Source organism: Vipera ursinii (assembly GCF_947247035.1).
Source record: "Vipera ursinii genome assembly, chromosome: 3".
NCBI classification, from domain to species: domain Eukaryota; kingdom Metazoa; phylum Chordata; class Lepidosauria; order Squamata; family Viperidae; genus Vipera; species Vipera ursinii.
The window spans coordinates 98,933,215-98,951,034 of NC_139516.1; positions in this window are offsets into that span (position 1 = coordinate 98,933,215).

Below are 17,820 nucleotides of genomic sequence, written 5' to 3' on the forward strand. Positions count from 1 at the left end.
CACAATGCATTACTAAAGAGAAAAAGAGGTTTGTTAATATGAAAAACAGCAACCAATATGTTTCACTAGCCAACGGTTGGAGGATGAAGGCCTTTGGTGAAGGTAATTCCTATTGTCCATGCATTGATGATCAGTTACCTATGTTATATATACCTAAACTAAGAATCAACCTGTTATCTGTAAGGGAATTGATTAAAGTTGGGTTTGTGGTAACATTCAGAGGGGAGCAATGCACTATTGAGAGGAATGGAACCTGTGTAACTGCAAATTTGAAAAATGGTTTATTCGTTCTCACAAGTAACCAGGTTAGTACAGTTAAAGCTAACTCAATATGTGAGAACAAGAAGCCACATGATGAGTGTATACATTTATTGCATAGGCGGTTAGGGCATATAAACTTTAACTCACTACGTAAAACAGTTGAGTTAGTAGAGGGAATTAAACTGAAGCCATGTAGTAAGTATTTGAATTGCAATGCCTGTAATCAGGAAAAGAATAAGGCAAGTCCGGCAAACAGGATAAACAGCTTCAAAACAACTGTACCTTTGGAAGTTGTGTTTGCTGACTTAATTGGACCCATGAAACCAAGTTTAGGAGGATCATGTTATATTTTAAGTATATTGGACCACTACTCTCGATATGGTTTTTGTTATCTGCTTAAGTCAAAGGCAGACACTTTCCAACAATTTGCAAACTGGCTGAAGTTCGTCGAGAGAAAAACAAAGAGAAAGGTTCAGTGCATAATTACTGATAATGGTACTGAATTTACAAATAAGCGTTTTGTTGATATGCTAGAATCAGCTGGCATTGAGCATAAACGTTCAGCCCCATATAGGCCTCAACATAATGCTTTTGTTGAGAGACGTGGGCAAACGTTACAAGCCATGATTAGAACTATGTTAAGAGATTCTGGCTTAACAGATAGACTGTGGGGGGAGGCAGCAAAATGTGCAAACCATGTTCTGAATTTAGTTGTTAATACTTCTACTGGTAAAATACCATATACTATATGGCATGGTAGAAGACCAAACCTTGATTACCTGCACACGTTTGGCACCCCAGCTTGGGTCCACATTCCTGCACAACTCAGGAGTAAAGGCCAACATAGGGCTAGGCAATTATACTTCGTAGGTTATGAAGCTAACCATAGATCCTATCGTTTCTGGGAACGAGGCACAACTAATGTATATAATAGTGCGAGTGCAAAATTCCTTGAGCACGTTGGTTGGGATAGGTTAGAGCAAGAAACTGTTAATACTGATCCTCTAGTGTTTGAGGACTCCTCTGATAACGTAACTAGCAATGATAATACATCTCCTGTAAAAGATGAAGAGGAGATAGGGGAGATAAAAGATGAATCAGAGGAAGGAGAGGAGTCAGGAATTCAAAGCCCTGTAATTCCTTGGCGTTCAACGCGCATTAGACATCCACCTGATCGCTATGAAGCTAGTATAGTATGTCAAGTTAGTGTAGAGCCATCTAACTATGATGAGATCAGGATGTATCCTGAAAAGGAACAGGCATCATGGAAAGCTGCAATGAACAGGGAGTTGAAGTCTTTGCGGGATCTTAAGGTTTATGTGAAAGCAAAACTGCCACCTGGTGAGCAAGCTATAGGTTGTAAATAGATATATAAGATAAATTAATACAGCTAGAGTATTGTTCATCTGATGTAAATATTGTAGACCATTTTACGAAGGTACAAAGTGCTGTGAAACACAATGCTAATTTTGAAAAAATGTGCATAAGATTGTAAGAGTTATATATTATTCTACCCAAAGGGGAGAATGTTAGGCATATGGTGTTAGCCTACAATGTTGGGTTGAAAATATATTAACCATAATGCTATGTCTTTAAGAAGTTAATTGGCCAATGGGTGTGTAAGTGTTCTCATGGCCATAAGAGGAAGCTAGGAGCGTAGCTTCTCTCTCTCTCTGAATTCACTGATCTCTATTGTTACTGTTTTTGCTCTGCTGTTGGTTTACTACTGTTGTAACCTGAACTGTGTATTGACCTCTGGACCGGTAAGAAGACTTTGTATTTGGATTACTCTTTGGACTGTTGCTATTGTTTATGACCTGGACTGTTTATTTTTTGACTGTGCATTTTTGTTCTTACACCACCTCAAAAGTAAACTACTTTTTGTTTTTATAACTCAGTGTATTCTTGTGTGACTTTTTCTACTCTCAGTACCATTCCTTGTCTGTGCAACTCTTTGTTAGCACAAGGAGACCTCTGCACAAATAAAATTCCTTAACACTTATAAAAGATTTTATTTGGTCAAAGGAAGGGATTCCATACTTTACAAAGTATAGTCTTGGGATTTCATACTATAAAAGACAAAGTACATTTTGGGATTCCATATTGTACAAGAGATATACAAAAAGAGAAGAAGATCAAAGAACATGAGGCAGACTCAGAAGAAAATGGAGGGACATCACCACCCTCCTCACAACATCATCAAATAAGAATGGTTGAGGCTCCCAGAATAACAGGACCTTTGCAACTCCCATGAACCTAAAAGTGGAAGAGGAGGAGGAGGAGAATAAAATTCTTGATGAAGGTGAAGGACTAATATGGTTTTACATCATTTAGAAGTGCATTTTCTATCTACTCTGTTTCCTTCTGCTTCTGTCTCCAATTTGTTCAGGATCAGTGTCAGAAAGCTTCATTCTATAAGGCTATTATTGCAGTGTATGCCACTCAGCATACACAATGAACAGCTCAGCAGGAGTCTGAAGAGCAGCACAGCAGGAGGCTGGACAGCTCTGGGCTATAACCGTTTACGCAGGGAAAAGCCTGAATGGCTCAAGCTGTTGACAGCCCCAGGCATGGTCAGCCCTGGCGGGAAGCCAGGATTTAAACCTATTGGCCACCTGCACTGGCGGGAAGCCCAGGTTTGAATTGATTGGATGTGATTCACCTGGGCAGGTACAAATAGACGCCAGGTATCCCCTTTTCCCCAGATTCATTCTGTTCCAGAATAAACGCATCATTACCCAGCTCTGTGTCCGTCTCTCTGTGAAGCACGTGACTTTACACTGGCGATGAAGGTGGGATCCTGCACCGTACAACGCTAGCCGCGGACGAATTCCAATCGGCAGCTCGGAAACCGACGCAGGACGACCGAGACCACGGTAATGGCACAACTGGGTCAATACCCCATCTTCCACAGCAACCGCCCTGAGGAGTGGGAGGCGTTCGCAGGTCAGCTCGAGTGCTACCTACGGGCGAACGGGGTTAAGGATGACCGACAGAGAGCAGTGGCACTACTCTGCAGCTGTGGCATGGAAACGTACCAGCTGGCGGTCGGTCTTTGCGCGCCCGACGAAATTCACGCCGTCGGGTACAGCGAACTAATAACCAAATTGATGGAGCATTTTAAGCCCGAGACCTCAGAAATAGTATGGCGGTACCGGTTCGAGAAGCGGGACCAGCGACCAGGTGAGACTGCCAAGCAGTATATGGCCGCCCTATGACAAGCAGCTCGACTCTGCAACTTCGAAAACCTAGAGGTCTGTCTGCGAGACCGGATCGTCTGTGGGTTAAGGGATCACAAACTGCGGCAGAAAATGTTTGCCAAGCAGAAGCTGACCTTACGGGACGTCCAGGAGGAGTTCTTTTTTTTAAAGAGTTTTCAGACCAGGAGGAGTTCTTAGCCTGGGATGTTGCAGAGGAATCCAAAGTGAGGGAGAGCGGGGCCATCCATCAGTTGTCTGGCCACAGCGACGCGGAAGGGGCAGAGTTCGAGGTGGACGCGATTTACCACCAGCAGCAATCGAATGCCTTCTCCAGGGACCGCATGAGGGAGCAACGACCAGCGGTGGCCGATCAACGGTACCAGGAGTGCGGGTGCGGAATGAGCGGACCCCAGTCTACCCAGCTTCCCGGCTGCAGCGCCAATCGCTCCTGATCTACCCAGCAGTGCGGCTGCGGCCCCAGGTCTACCCAGCCTGCCGTTCTCGGACAACCCCGGTCTACCCCATGCACCGGCTGCAGATCAGGAAATTCCCCCCGATCTACCCGTTGCGCCAGCTGCAGAGGACAGCATCCCTGGTCTACCTGCCGTTTCAAATCGGCCAAGTGCAGAGCGTGCGGGAAGACCGGCCACATTGCGGCGGTCTGTCGGAGCCGGCAGAGGGACAGTCTACACAAGGTGGAGGCGGACATCCAGCTGGCCACAGGTACTGGGGAGTGGATGCCGAGGCTAACGGTTAGCCACACGGCGGGATGGTCGGCTGTTTGTGTAACAAGGGGGCATCCGCCCCTAACGCCAAAAATCAAACTGAGGGTCAAGCTTCAAGGGGTCCCTGTTCTGTACCAGCCTGCTACCAGCCTTGCAGAAAAGGCAACCCCTTTATAAACGGCAAGAGGCTGGAATACGTCTGCCAGATTTATTACAAAAACAAACAAGACACGTACCAAGATACAGGAGCTTTGAAACACTATCCGAGCGGTTGCTTTCAGCAAACCAGGCCTCCCCAAACATTCCCTTTATAAAGAGTTCAGGGCATGGCCTCTCTTTGCCTCCTTCCGAGAAGCCCCACAGCCTTCCTCTGTTTGCTCCTACTTGACTGCCTCCGGCGTCGGGCGTCCTTGAACAGGGCCAGCTGTGGGTCATCTTCATCCACACTGTCAGGCTCACACAGCTGGGTCTCCATGGTGACCAAGTGGGAGGGGCCTGCCTGAGGGCTATCATCAGCAAGATCTTCAACACCCCCCTCCTCCTCTGAGTCGTCGTCCGACCCAACTGCCGAACCCACAGGCTGACCCTGAATCACAACACTATCCCGCACCACAGGGCCCTTCCCCCGGGGCTGCCGATCCAGATGCAGTCGGGATGGGAATTGTTCATGAAAAGCAGTCACCAACGCAGGGGCATGAACGGTGGTCGCGTCTTCCCAGGTGAAGTCCTCTGGTCCGTAACCTTTCCATTCAATCAGATACTGGAAACGACCTTTCAGCCAACAGGAATCCCTGATGCTGGCGACCTCGTACTCGGGGGTGCTGCCTCCATCACGAGGTCCTGATGGGGGAGGATCCGCTCGGCGGAGTGGACAGGCCAGTTACTCGGGGACCAACAGAGACCGATGAAAGACTGGGTGCACGCGCAGGGAACGTGGCAGAGTTAAGCGATAGGCGACCGGATTGATGACAGCCTCAACTGGGAACGGTCCTAAATATCGGTGATCTAACTTTCTCACCGGCCATGTTGCTGGTAGGTTCCTGGTGGACAACCAGACCCGATCCCCCACCGATAGTGGAGGCGTATCCCGTCGTGACCGATCAGCAAACCTTTTGTAATCGGTCTTGGCCTTCTCTAACTGACGTCGCACCAATCGATGGATGGCCTGTAACTCTGCCATGTAGTCGTTCGCTGCCGGCTCCGGTGAGTCCACGGGAGAAATGGGGAAAAACCGGGGGTGATAACCCACATTGGCCAAGAACGGTGTCATCTGTGTGGAGGTGTGCTGCGAATTGTTAAATGCAAACTCAGCTATGGCCAGATAGTCCACCCAATTGTTTTGCTGCAGATTGACGTAGCAGCGCAGATATTGTTCCAGGATACCAATGACCTTCTCGGTTACCCCGTCAGTTTGAGGATGATGCGCGGACGAGAGGCAAATCTTGATATCCAACGCATGCATCAACTCCTGCCAGAAGCGGGCTGTAAACTGGGCCCCCCTATCAGAGACGACTCTATCAGGGAGACCGTGCAGCCGAAACACCTGCTGAATGAACATACGACTAGTGGCGTGGGCTGACGGTAAGCCGCAACAGGGGATGAAGTGCGCCATCTTGGTCAGCATGTCCACCACCACATACACTGTCGTAAAACCAGAGGATGGGGGTAAATCCATCAGAAAGTCCATGGACACAGCCCCCCAGGGTCTTTTGGGTGTTGGCAGAGGCTGCAGTAATCCAGGCGGGGCCCCTGTCGCTGACTTGGCCTGCCTGCATGGGATACAGGAGGTAACATAGGACAGGATGTCGTGTCGGTCTCGGGGCCACCAGAAGGTACGGGAGACCAGGTTCAGGGTCTTGAACAGGCTAAAATGCCCCGCTGCCTGGTTATCATGACACTGGCTGAGGATGAGTCCCCTGAGTGGCCCTCCCGGAACGTAGAGCCGGTCACGATAATACAAGAGTCCATCCGTGACCGTCCAAGGAGAATCTGGCCCCACCTCCTCCTTCCGCTGAGCCACCCACACCTCCTGCTGCTGTGCCTCCCGGATCCGAGCCCGTATATCAACCGGCTCCCGCACCGCAGCAAAAGACTCGACGGGGATCACTGTCCTAGACAGAAGCTTGTCTTCCACTCGGGAATATTCGGGCTTCCTGGACAGAGCATCCGCTCTTTGATTGTGCCCGCTAGGTGTGTACCGAACCCGGAAGTCAAACCTCGCAAAGAAAAGAGACCACCGGATCTGGCGTTGGTTCAAATTCCGAGTGGTCTGCAGGCTTTCCAGATTCTTATGGTCCGTCCGGACCTCGATTTGATGCCACGCTCCCTCCAGATGATGCCTCCAGGCCTCGAACGCCGCTTTGATGGCCAGCAGCTTCTTCTCCCAGATTGTATAATTGCGCTCCGAAGGGTTCAGTTTTCGTGAATGGTACGCGCGTCGTTGCCTGGAGTAACACTGCCCCAATGGCAATGTCGGAGGCGTCCGCCTCCACAACAAACGGCCGTTGCGGGTCAGGATGCTTCAAGATGGGCTCCTTCATGAAGGCTTCCTTCAAAGTCTGGAAAGCCTGTTGTTCTGGAGCGTTCCACTGGAACCGAGTCTTCTTCTGCAGGAGCCGGGTGAGGGGGGCTGTCAAGGCAGCAAACCCAGGGATGAAAGTTCGGTAATAGTTGGCGAACCCAAGAAGTCGCTGAACATCCTTCACGCTACTCGGGGGTTGCCAATTCTGCAAAGACTCAACCTTACTCGGCTCCATGGCGATGCCCTCAGGAGAAATGCGGTGACCCAGGAAATCGATGGTCACCCGGTAGAACTGGCACTTTTCCAACTTGGCAAACAGCCGATGTTCTCGGAGTCGCTGCAGGACCTGATGGAGATGCTGATGGTGCACCTCACGCGACGGGGACTAGATCAGGATGTCGTCCAAGTAGATCACGACAAACTGATCCAACAAATCCCGGAAAATGTCATTCATCAAATGCTGAAACACAGCGGGGGCGTTGGTCAGGCCAAACGGCATCACCGTGTACTCAAAATGCCCATAGTGAGTACCAAATGCCATCTTCCACTCATCACCCAGCCGAACCCTGACGAGGTTGTAAGCTCCATGCAGGTCCAGTTTCATGAAGATCTTAGCCTCCTGGAGTCGGTCCAAGAGTTCGGGGATGAGGGGCAGTGGGTAACGGTTGCGCACCGTGATGGCGTTGAGTTTTCTGTAATCGCAGCAAAGCCGTAATTCGCCCGACTTCTTTTTGACAAAGAGCACGGGTGCAGACACTGGCGAGGACGAGGGCAGGATGAAACCACGAGCCAAATTCTTCTCCAGAAAGTCCCACAATGCAGCCAACTCGGGGTCCGACATGGAGTACAAACGCCCCACTGGGAGAGGTGCATCAGGGACTAAATCAATGGGGCAGTCATAGGGCCTGTGCAGGGGTAATTGATCCGCCTCTGTCTTGCTGAACACATCAGCAAAGTCGGACAGTTCGGGAGGCAAGGAAACCCCTGGGAAACCCTCCACCTGGCCGGCAGACATATGGCGGGTGTGGTCCACGCACTGCAAGCTTGGGAAGGTGACCAAGTTCTGTGACCAATAGATGTGTGGGTCATGCGCCCGGAGCCACGCCAGTCCCAAGACCACGGGGAAGTGCAGGTCTGAGGTGATATAGAACTGGATGGCCTCCACATGGGAACTGATGGCCATACATAATGGTTGCATGGCGGCCATAATAGGCCCAGACAGGAGCACTCGACCATCGATAGTCTCCACTAACATGGGCAGATCCACCGGGCACTGGGGAACAGCCTATTTGGCCACAAATGCTGAGTCCATAAAATTTGTGGTGGCCCCAGAGTCAATTAAGGCATGGACTGGAATCCCCTCTGGCTTGCCAGAAAGGATCAGACGTGCCTCCAATATCAGATGCCGTGGAGGTCCACAGGCAGCATCGGAAAGACGTCGCTCAGTGTTGTTGTGGGACGCCCGATCTATCACACCGTCTAGATCGGGCTCGGGGCGTTTCCCGACAGAAAAGTAGGGGACTTTCTCGGGGCAGACTCAATCACTGATGCCCGCTGTTGCTTCTTTGTGCAAAAAGCAGCCAAATGTCCAGGGTCCCCACAGTAAAAACACAACCCCCCCGATTGTCGTCTGTTCATTTCAGTCACCGATAGACGAGACCTGGCGGCACCCAGCTCCATTGGCTCCTCCCTTTGAACTGGGGGCTCACGCACAACAGGGGCGGCAGGGGTCTGTGGGGTGGCACGGTGACTCCTTCGTTGCTGCAACCGAGCATCGATCCGCAGGCAGAGATGGATCAGCCCATTCAGGTCTGAGGGAATATCCACACGGGCCAGCTCATCCAACATCTCCTCCGACAATCCATCCTGGAAGGCATCCACGAGCGCAGCCTCATTCCAGGCGGAATCCTGGCTAAGCAGCCGGAAATCGCTGATATAGCCCTGTAGGGGGCGTTGACACTGCCTCAGAGCTTTCAGACGTCGAGTAGCAGTCTGCATCTTAATAGGGTCCTCATACATCAGACGCATATGATCACAAAACCCCACAAAGTTGTCCAACAATGGACTAGGTTGAGCCAGCAGAGGCGTGCCCCAATGAGCTGCATCACCCAAAAGAAGGCTTAACACAAACCCCACCTTATCCCAGTCAGTGGGGAAATCAGCTGCTCTCATGCTGATAAAGAGCTGGCATTGTCCCAGGAAAGCAGGAAACAGTTCTGGAGTGCCTGTAAATTTATCCGGCATTGCAACTTGGCATTTTCTCCTGGGTGGGGGTGATGGTGGAGGTGCAGCATGACCCTGAGCTTGCAGTTGAGCCACCTGAGCTGCCAGCAAAGTGAGTTGCTGGGTGAGCTGGGCATTCTCAGCACGTAGCTGCTCCATAATATTAGTAAGGGGTGGGAGGCTGAAAGCAAACTGTTCTGTACCAGCCTGCTACCGGCTTGCAGAAAAGGCAACCCCTTTATAAACGGCAAGAGGCTGGAATACGTCTGCCGGATTTATTACAAAAACAAACAAGATACAGGAGCTTTGAAACACTATCTGAGCGGTTGCTTTCAGCAAACCAGCCCTCCATAAACATTCCCTTTATAAAGAGTTCAGGGCATGGCCTCTCTTTGCCTCCTTCCGAGAAGCCCCACAGCCTTCCTCTGTTTGCTCCTACTTGACTGCCTCCTGCGTCGGGCGTCCTTGAACAGGGCCAGCTGTGGGTTATCTTCATCCACACTGTCAGGCTCACACAGCTGGGTCTCCATGGTGACCAAGTGGGAGGGGCCTGCCTGAGGGCTATCATCAGCAAGATCTTCAACACCCCCCTCCTCCTCTGAGTCGTCGTCCGACCCAACTGCCGAACCCACAGGCTGACCCTGAATCACAACAGTCCCCTGCGTAATGGAGCTTGACTCTGGGTTGGCCGTTTCCATAATTTTCGCGCAGACATTCAATGAAATCTGCAAGTGGAGCGGCCAGTGGGTTCCCTTGAGGCCATCCAGACTGACCCTCTCGGACTTCCAGAACTCTCCAATTAACGTCAAGAGAGAGGCGTCGGTGATGGTCCATTACAAAGGGTTCAAAGGGAACTTAAGCGTGTTGGTTTTCAAGGGCCAGCGGACCAGCCTCGTGGGGCTAGGGTGGTTCATGGCACTGGGCATTGGGATCACGGGGATCCACCAGACGCAGAGCCACCTCTCATTGGAGGGCATCTGCAGGGAATTCGCGGATGCTTTTGACGAACGGCTGGGCAAGTACACCGGGACCCCAATTTCCTTTAAACTAAATCCCCAGGTCCAGCCGGTTAGGATGAAGGCGAGGAGAGTTCCGTTCACGCTCAAGCATAAAATTGAGCAGGAACTAGATAAATTGGAGGAACAGGGGGTGTTGACACCGGTAGACGGGGCGGAATGGGAAAACCCCATAGTCACACCGTTAAAGGCAAATGGCGACATTAGGATCTGCGCACACTATAAAGGGACAATCAACCGGGCTTTAAGCGCGCATTCTAACACAGTCCCTGCCGTAAGCAGCATCCTGGTGTCCCTGCAAGGCGGGGCAGTGTTTGCCAAATTAGATCTTGCCCAGGCTTACCAGCAACTGCCGGTAGATCCAGAGGCAGCAAGGGCTCAAACGATCATCACCCATAAGGGAGCGTTCCGGGTAAACCGGCTGCAATTTGGAGTTAGTGTAGCTCTGGGGATTTTCCAGGAAGTCATGGAAAAGACGCTCAAGGGGATTCCCAGGGTTTGCCCATATTTCGACGATGTCCTCATAGCAGCCGGCTCAGAGGACGTCCTGGCATCACGACTAAAAGCGGTACTTGGTCGGTTTAGGGATGTTGGGTTAAGGTTGAAGAGAGACAAGTGCAAAATTGGAGTAATGGAAACGGAGTTCCTGGGGTTCAGGATAGATGCCCAAGGCATCCATCCGTCCGCCTCTAAGGTCAGGACCATTAAGGAAGCTCCAATCCCCAAAAACAAAGCGGAACTGCAGGCATTTCTTGGTCTTTTAAACTTTTATCACACATTTTTACCACACAAGGCAACCATTGCAGAGCCTTTACACAGACTTCTGGACAAACAAACACCCTGGGACTGGACTGCCACACACACAAGCACGTTCAGGACCCTAAAAAACATGCTAGCAGGGGAAGCAACAGTCACTCACTTCAGGGAGGATCAGCCCATCTGCCTGGCATGCGATGCATCCCCTTATGGGATTGGGGCGGTCCTCAGCCACCTAAGGGAGGATGGCACGCAGGCTCCCATAGCATACTAGTCCAGGACCCTGTCAGCTGCTGAAAGGAACTACGCTCAGATAGATAAGGAGGCACTGGCAGTGGTCGCTGGAGTAAAAAAGTTTCACAATTACCTCTATGGGAGGGAGTTCCTTATTTACACGGACCACAAGCCCCTGTTAGGACTATTCACCACAGAGAAGCAAATGCCACAAATCCTTTCACCCAGGATTCTTCGATGGTCCATATTCCTATCAGCATACTCCTGTAAGCTGATCCATAGACCAGGGAAGGAAATGGGACATGCTGATGGCCTCAGCAGACTCCCATTAAGGGAGGTTGGGCCAGACCCCACTCCTGCTAATCAGATATTAGCAATACAGGAATTGGCTGAATGCCCATTAGACGCTAGGGATATAGCATCTGAAACTCCCAAGGACAAGATTCTCAGCAGGATTCAGTCCTGGGTGAGCAGCGGGTGGCAAGGCAAATCACCCGGACCAGAATTCACAGCATTCTTCACGAGAAGGCACGAGCTATCAGCACATAAAGGGTGCCTGCTGTGGGGGAGTAGGGTCATCATCCCCACAAAACTTAGGGAGAAAGTCCTTCAGTCACTACACGAAGGCCATCCAGGAGTGGTAAGGATGAAGGCTCTAGCGAGGAGTTACCTGTGGTGGCCAGGGTTGGACAAAGAGATAGAGGGTTGGTAGCAGGGTGCTACACATGCCAAAGGTCTCGACCAGAGCAGGCACACGCTCCAGTCCACAAGTGGGAACAAACTCACACCCCATGGTCCAGGGTACATATAGATTATGCAGGGCCTTTCCAGGGACACACATTTCTGGTCATTGTGGACAGTCATTCCAAGTGGTTAGAGGTGGTACCTGTGACTAACATGACATCAGCAGGAACTATACAGGCCTTAAGGGGAGTGTTCGCCACTCATGGGCTGCCAGATGTAGTGGTATCTGATAACGGAGCACAATTTACCTCCTCGGATTTCCATGTGTTCCTGAGGACCTTGGGGATTAGGCACGCCACATCAGCGCCCTTTCACCCTGCCAGTAATGGATTGGCAGAGAGGTTCGTGCAGACCACCAAGGATGCACTCAAGCGGATAGTACAAGGGGACTGGAAACAGAGACTGGCCACATTCCTCCTTCATCAACACGCAACACCCTGCACAGCCACAGGCAAGAGCCCAGCGGAGCTCAGGTGGGGCAAACGCCTCATAACAATGCTAGACAGACTCCACCCAGACAGGGTAGCAGCAGACACAGAACCCCCAACCCTCAAAACCACTTTCAACACAGGGGAGCAGATCTGGGCCAGAAACTATAGCACAGGCCATCCATGGGTGCCAGGGGAGGTAGTAGAGCAGACAGGCCCCCTCTCCTACAAAGTAAGGGTGGAGGGAGGACTCCTGTGGAGGAGACATTTAGACCAATTAAGGAAAAGGGCCCCTGAAAGGACGGGTGAAGCATCAACGAAGGCAGTGGGGGAGTAGGCAGTGCAAACACAAGCACAAGCACACACACAAACCCATTCACAGTCACCCAGAAGAACAGCAGGGAGGGCCCTGGGGCATCCTTTTACCTGGCAAGTAGCTGACAGGGAAAATAGGCAGGAGCCTGATGACAGCAGGTTACAAAGAGCAAACACAGAAACACACACCCCCGCACAAAACAGACCACTGCAGTCAGACCAAGAACCAAGAAGCAGAACCGCACCTCCTGGAGAGCCGATCCTGAGAAGATCCAACAGATCACACAGAGCCCCTAGCTACCTTAACGACTATGTTCGCTCTTAAGCCTGGGAGAGGAGGAATCACAAGGGTTAAATGTAAATTTGTAAATAAGCTGTATATAGTTAAGAAGGAACGACAGAGGGTGACTCCTCACCATGGGGGAAGGGGTGCAGTGTATGCCACTCAGCATACACAATGAACAGCTCAGCAGGAGGCTGAAGAGCAGCACAGCAGGAGGCTGGACAGCTCCGGGCTATAACCGTTTATGCGGGAAAAGCCTGAATGGCTCAAGCTTTTGACAGCCCCAGGCATGGTCAGCCCTGGCGGGAAGCCAGGATTTAAACCTATTGGCCACCTGCACTGGCGGGAAGCCCAGGTTTGAATTGATTGGATGTGATTCACCTGGGCAGGTACAAATAGACGCCAGGTATCCCCTTTTCCCCAGATTTGTTCTGTTCCAGAATAAACGCATTGTTACCCAGCTCTGTGTCTGTCTCTCTGTGAAGCATGCGACTTTACAATTATATTCATAAGTGAATGTTCTCAATTTCAGTTTCAGGTTTTGCAACATTTATCCCAAGCAATACATAGTCCAATTTTTCATAAAATCTTCAAAAAACTGTTCACTATTGAATGAAAAATAAAACTGTAATGAATCACCCTCAATTAGTAGGCTTGTGATCTTCCCATTGCAATGTAGTGTAGCTATGGGCTTTAGATATGCTCCTACTGATGTTTCTTTGAATTTTTTTATGAGCGTATGTGCATATGTGTGTAGGATGAAATTATTATGCAAATGATGTAAATCACAACGGTATTGGATTGGGAGTGTGAATCTATCTCATGGAGGATCAAAGCACAGGTTTTTTCTCTTTTTCTCTGTGTAGGAATATGCACACATGCATGCCTCTATCTTTTTTGAGGGAGAAAATTGGTAATATTTGTACTTTCTTATCTTTATGAAAATAGAATGAATTGAACAAAGTTCATATTAACGATTAGAAAAGACCTTCATGTGAATAGCTAAACATGCTACTTTAGTTCCTTCTTTTCTAAAGGAATGCATCAGCATGAAGATAGGCAACAGGTGTAAGATGAAACTTCTTGAAATAAGAGTTGCTTAGAAGCCTTTTCTTACTGGGAATCAAGGAGACTGACCTCAGGCTATTTGCTCTGGAGGGTCTTATGACTGTCATAACTGAAATCAGATGATATGTATCTGCTGCCCAGCATCTAAGAGTTTATGAACAAGCCCTTTTTTGTCAATATGATATTTTATCTTTATATTAGATTTGCAATAAACAGGGTTTAAATATTGCAAAGATTCACTGGTGCATTCAGGTTTAAATAAAGGTCCCCTGAGTCATTTCTGTAATGCTAGTGTTTTAAGAAAGTTTTAAATAGATTAAGGGAAAGTTAATCTGCAGGGAGCTAACCCTTTGATATTGGGAATTATCCAAATGAAGATAAAATAGCACTTTTTAAAAGACTTTATAAACTATTGGATTTTTCCATATGAAAAATTGGAACGGGATGGTTTCCCCACTAAAGATAGGTTGTCTGAGAAAAATTTTCAAAATATTTAATATTTAAAAAAGGCAAACTACCAAAGATTTTCTCTGATTTAATAAACAATATGGAACGTGGTGATGTATGGACACATAAAAATTTTGACTCAAAAATGTATTTTTAAAAAAATATATAAATCTTTTTTCAAGAATAGGTTCAAGATTAGATATTATTTAGACCTCTCAGATATTGGCCATTAATGTTTAATGGCCAAAGACTTTCTCAGACCACAGCCCAGTGACTTTAACTTTATGAAAGAAAAATGGCTCTTGTAGAAAATAATAAAATGAGATATTGTTGCAAAAGGTTAGTGGATAAATAATGGAGGACACATAGTGAAAGATTGCAAAAAAAGTTACTTTTTTAGAATAATAAAGACACAAAAGTAAGAATGTCTTGTAATGCAAGCAACGCTTTTGTAAAAGTATGTTTTGTATACTGTCATCGTGAATTTAAAAAGAAAAAACAAGAGGAAATAAAATTGATTTTGAATGAGATTTTTTTAAAAAGGAAGAAAAGTTTAGAAAAGCCCCAGAGTGGACAATGATTACCCACCAATTTCAACTTCTATAGGGGCAATTATATATGACAGTGACAGAGATGGAAATAAAGATGAATTATGCAAAGATAGAAATTTTGAATTTGCAAATAAACTAGGGAAATGGTTGGCATATAAGTTGCAATTATATTTGGATCATGTTAATATTAAACCAGTTCCATCAATAAGTAAAATCCAATATTTGTCCAATCTTGCATCTTCACATACTTTTGTATCCAAATTTTACTCCTTATAACAAATTCATCTGAATCCAGAATATATCCTAAGAAAAGGCTTGTTTGAATGTATTACTGTCTTAGAAGAAAATAATTATTTATTGCCTAGGACTAGGTTATTCATCTAATGGTCTAGTAATAAGTCTTGAAATCTCATTGGAAGTAAGCTAATAAAAGTCAGGGTGGCACAGTGGTTAGAATGCAGTACTGCAGGCTAACTCTGCTCATATTGCCAGAAGTTTGATTCCCTCAATCCTGAGTCAAGGTTGACTCAGCCTTCCATCCTTCTGAGGTTGGTAAAATGAGGGCCCAGATTGTTGGGGGCAATAGGCTGACTCTGTAAACTGCTTAGAGAGGACTGTAAAGCACTGTGAAGTGATATATAAGTGCTATTGCTATTGCTAATGTCAATCTCAATCAGGGAGCATGGGGTGGTTGGATGGAAAGGAAAGTGAGTTGCAGCCACACAACTGAAGTTCTGCTCCTTTGTGTGCAACACACATAAAAATGGAGCAGAGCTTTAATTGTTCACTGATTCTTCTTTCACTGTTAATTGTTCAAATGACTCTGATCCCAAAGTCCCATTATAATTTACGAGTTCCCCAAATTATTAAGTATAGTCTCTCCCAACAACTAAAGAAAAAATTATATCAGATTTAAAGAATGAGTCTATGGGAATGGCCAAAAATTGTTTTGGACTCTCAAAATTCTCCACCATATTAAACAAAAGTAAACTGGAAGGAAGCAATTTCATCAAAAGATCCAAGGAACTCACCTACTTTTAGCAGTGACAGAAGCATCCCACCCTTCCTTCCTCTTTCTTTCTTTCTTTCTTTCTTTCTTTCTTTCTTTCTTTCTTTCTTTCTTTCTTTCTTTCTTTCTCCTCCCTCCCTCCCTCCCAATTTATGTTTCTGATTCCTGACAATCTTTGCAAACATCACTGAGTTCAGGACACCATTCTACACCATCGAAGTGCCCTGAATATAATATCATCTTGGGGTAGGATGAGGAAATGAGAGTAATAATATTGGAAAATATTTGGGAAGAGTTTTGACAGATATCTTCCTTTTTCTAGATCAAAAGGGTTAGAAAAAGAATAATTTTAGGATTTTTTTCTTAAATGTTTTTCCAAGAAAGCGCACAATGGCTCAGTGATTAAATATGCTGAGCTTGTCAGCTGGAAAAACTGACAGGCCATGTTTGATACCCAAGTGCTGCATGAAGTTCCTGTTAGTTGCCCCAGCCCCTGCCTGCCTAGCAATTCGAAATCATGCAAATGCAATTAGATAAATAGGTTGGAATAGGTTCCTTCAGTTGGAAAGGAATAGGTTCCTTCAGTTGGAAAGGAACAACATTCTATGCATCTCAGCATATAGTCCTGCTGGCCACATAACCACAGAAAGAGTCTTCAGACAATGCTGGCTCCCTCAGCTAAGAGACAGAGATGAGTACAGCCCCCTAGAATTGAGTATGACTGGACAGGGGAAACCTTTACCTTTTATCCAAAAAATTTTAACTACATCCTAAATGACTTTCTAGAATGGGAAATTAGACTCAGCTTTCACACAATAACTCTAAGGACTATTTTTCTTCCTTTCATCAGACCTTCATCAGAGCCCATTGGAAGCTTTATTCCATTTTCTGCCATTCATGAGGGTGGGGGAGTGTTTTTCTACAACTGTCTCATCGACACATTGCATCAAGCTAACCCATTTAAAACTGTTACAAGCTGACACTGTTGTGATTGAGAGAATGGAGGCCTCAATTGTTTTTGTTATAGAATTATTTTTTTTACTAAATGAAACAACTCATCTTCATTCCAGTTGGGATATGACTGATTCTGAACTAAAGAGAGCCAGTTTAGTCTGGTGGTAAAGGCACCAGGTTAGAAATCAGGAGACTGTGAGTTCTAGTCCTTCCCTAGACATGAAAGCCAACAGGGTGTCTTTGGGGCAGTCACTGTCTCTCAACCTCACTTACCTGATAGGATTGTTGTTTTAGAATAATAGGAGAAAGAAGAAGACACTCCCCCATCACAGTTACTTATAAACATAATAAAGATAGGATAAAAATAAAATAAAATAACTTAGTGTAGTAAGTTTCAGAGAGACATGAAGTGCATCAGGAAGGGCCATTAAACACTCAGCGCCATTCAGTTGCCCCTATTCTACTCCAAATTAAGGATCATAAAAAGAAAAAAGAATGTAGCAAGTTTCAGTAACACCACCATGTTGACAGATGCATCTTGACATCCTTGTGCAAATGGGGCACTAATATGATGATGCCATTTCCACTAAGCAAGGATATGAGTCCTGACATTTGTGTTTTTATGCATTTGTCCTTTTGCTTCTTCCAGCCAGCCATTCCGGCCATGTATTACATTCTTCTCCAAATTATTGGTTAAGGTTCCATGGGTATCCTGACCAATGGTATGAAGAAAATATATCAATCATTTTTTTCTTACCAGTTTGATGGAAGAAATTTTGCCTTCAGAATGTATTTTAGAGAAAAGAATTCTGGTTCAATTTTCATGAGCAGATGGTAATATATTGAGGTAGACACAAGAAATTCTTCAACGTCCCACCTTTGCTGTATGTACAATCATTTCTTAAATCCTTTGCAACTTCATGGCATCCTATATTTTAATTACATTCATTAGGAAACTCCTTGTATGGGTTTTCCCAGACTAGGAAGTTTCAGCAGATAGGAAATCTTTAATGTGATGAACTGATGGGCAGCAAAATTATAAATTGTAGCATCCATTGCATATCCAACGATAAAGTAACTCAAAG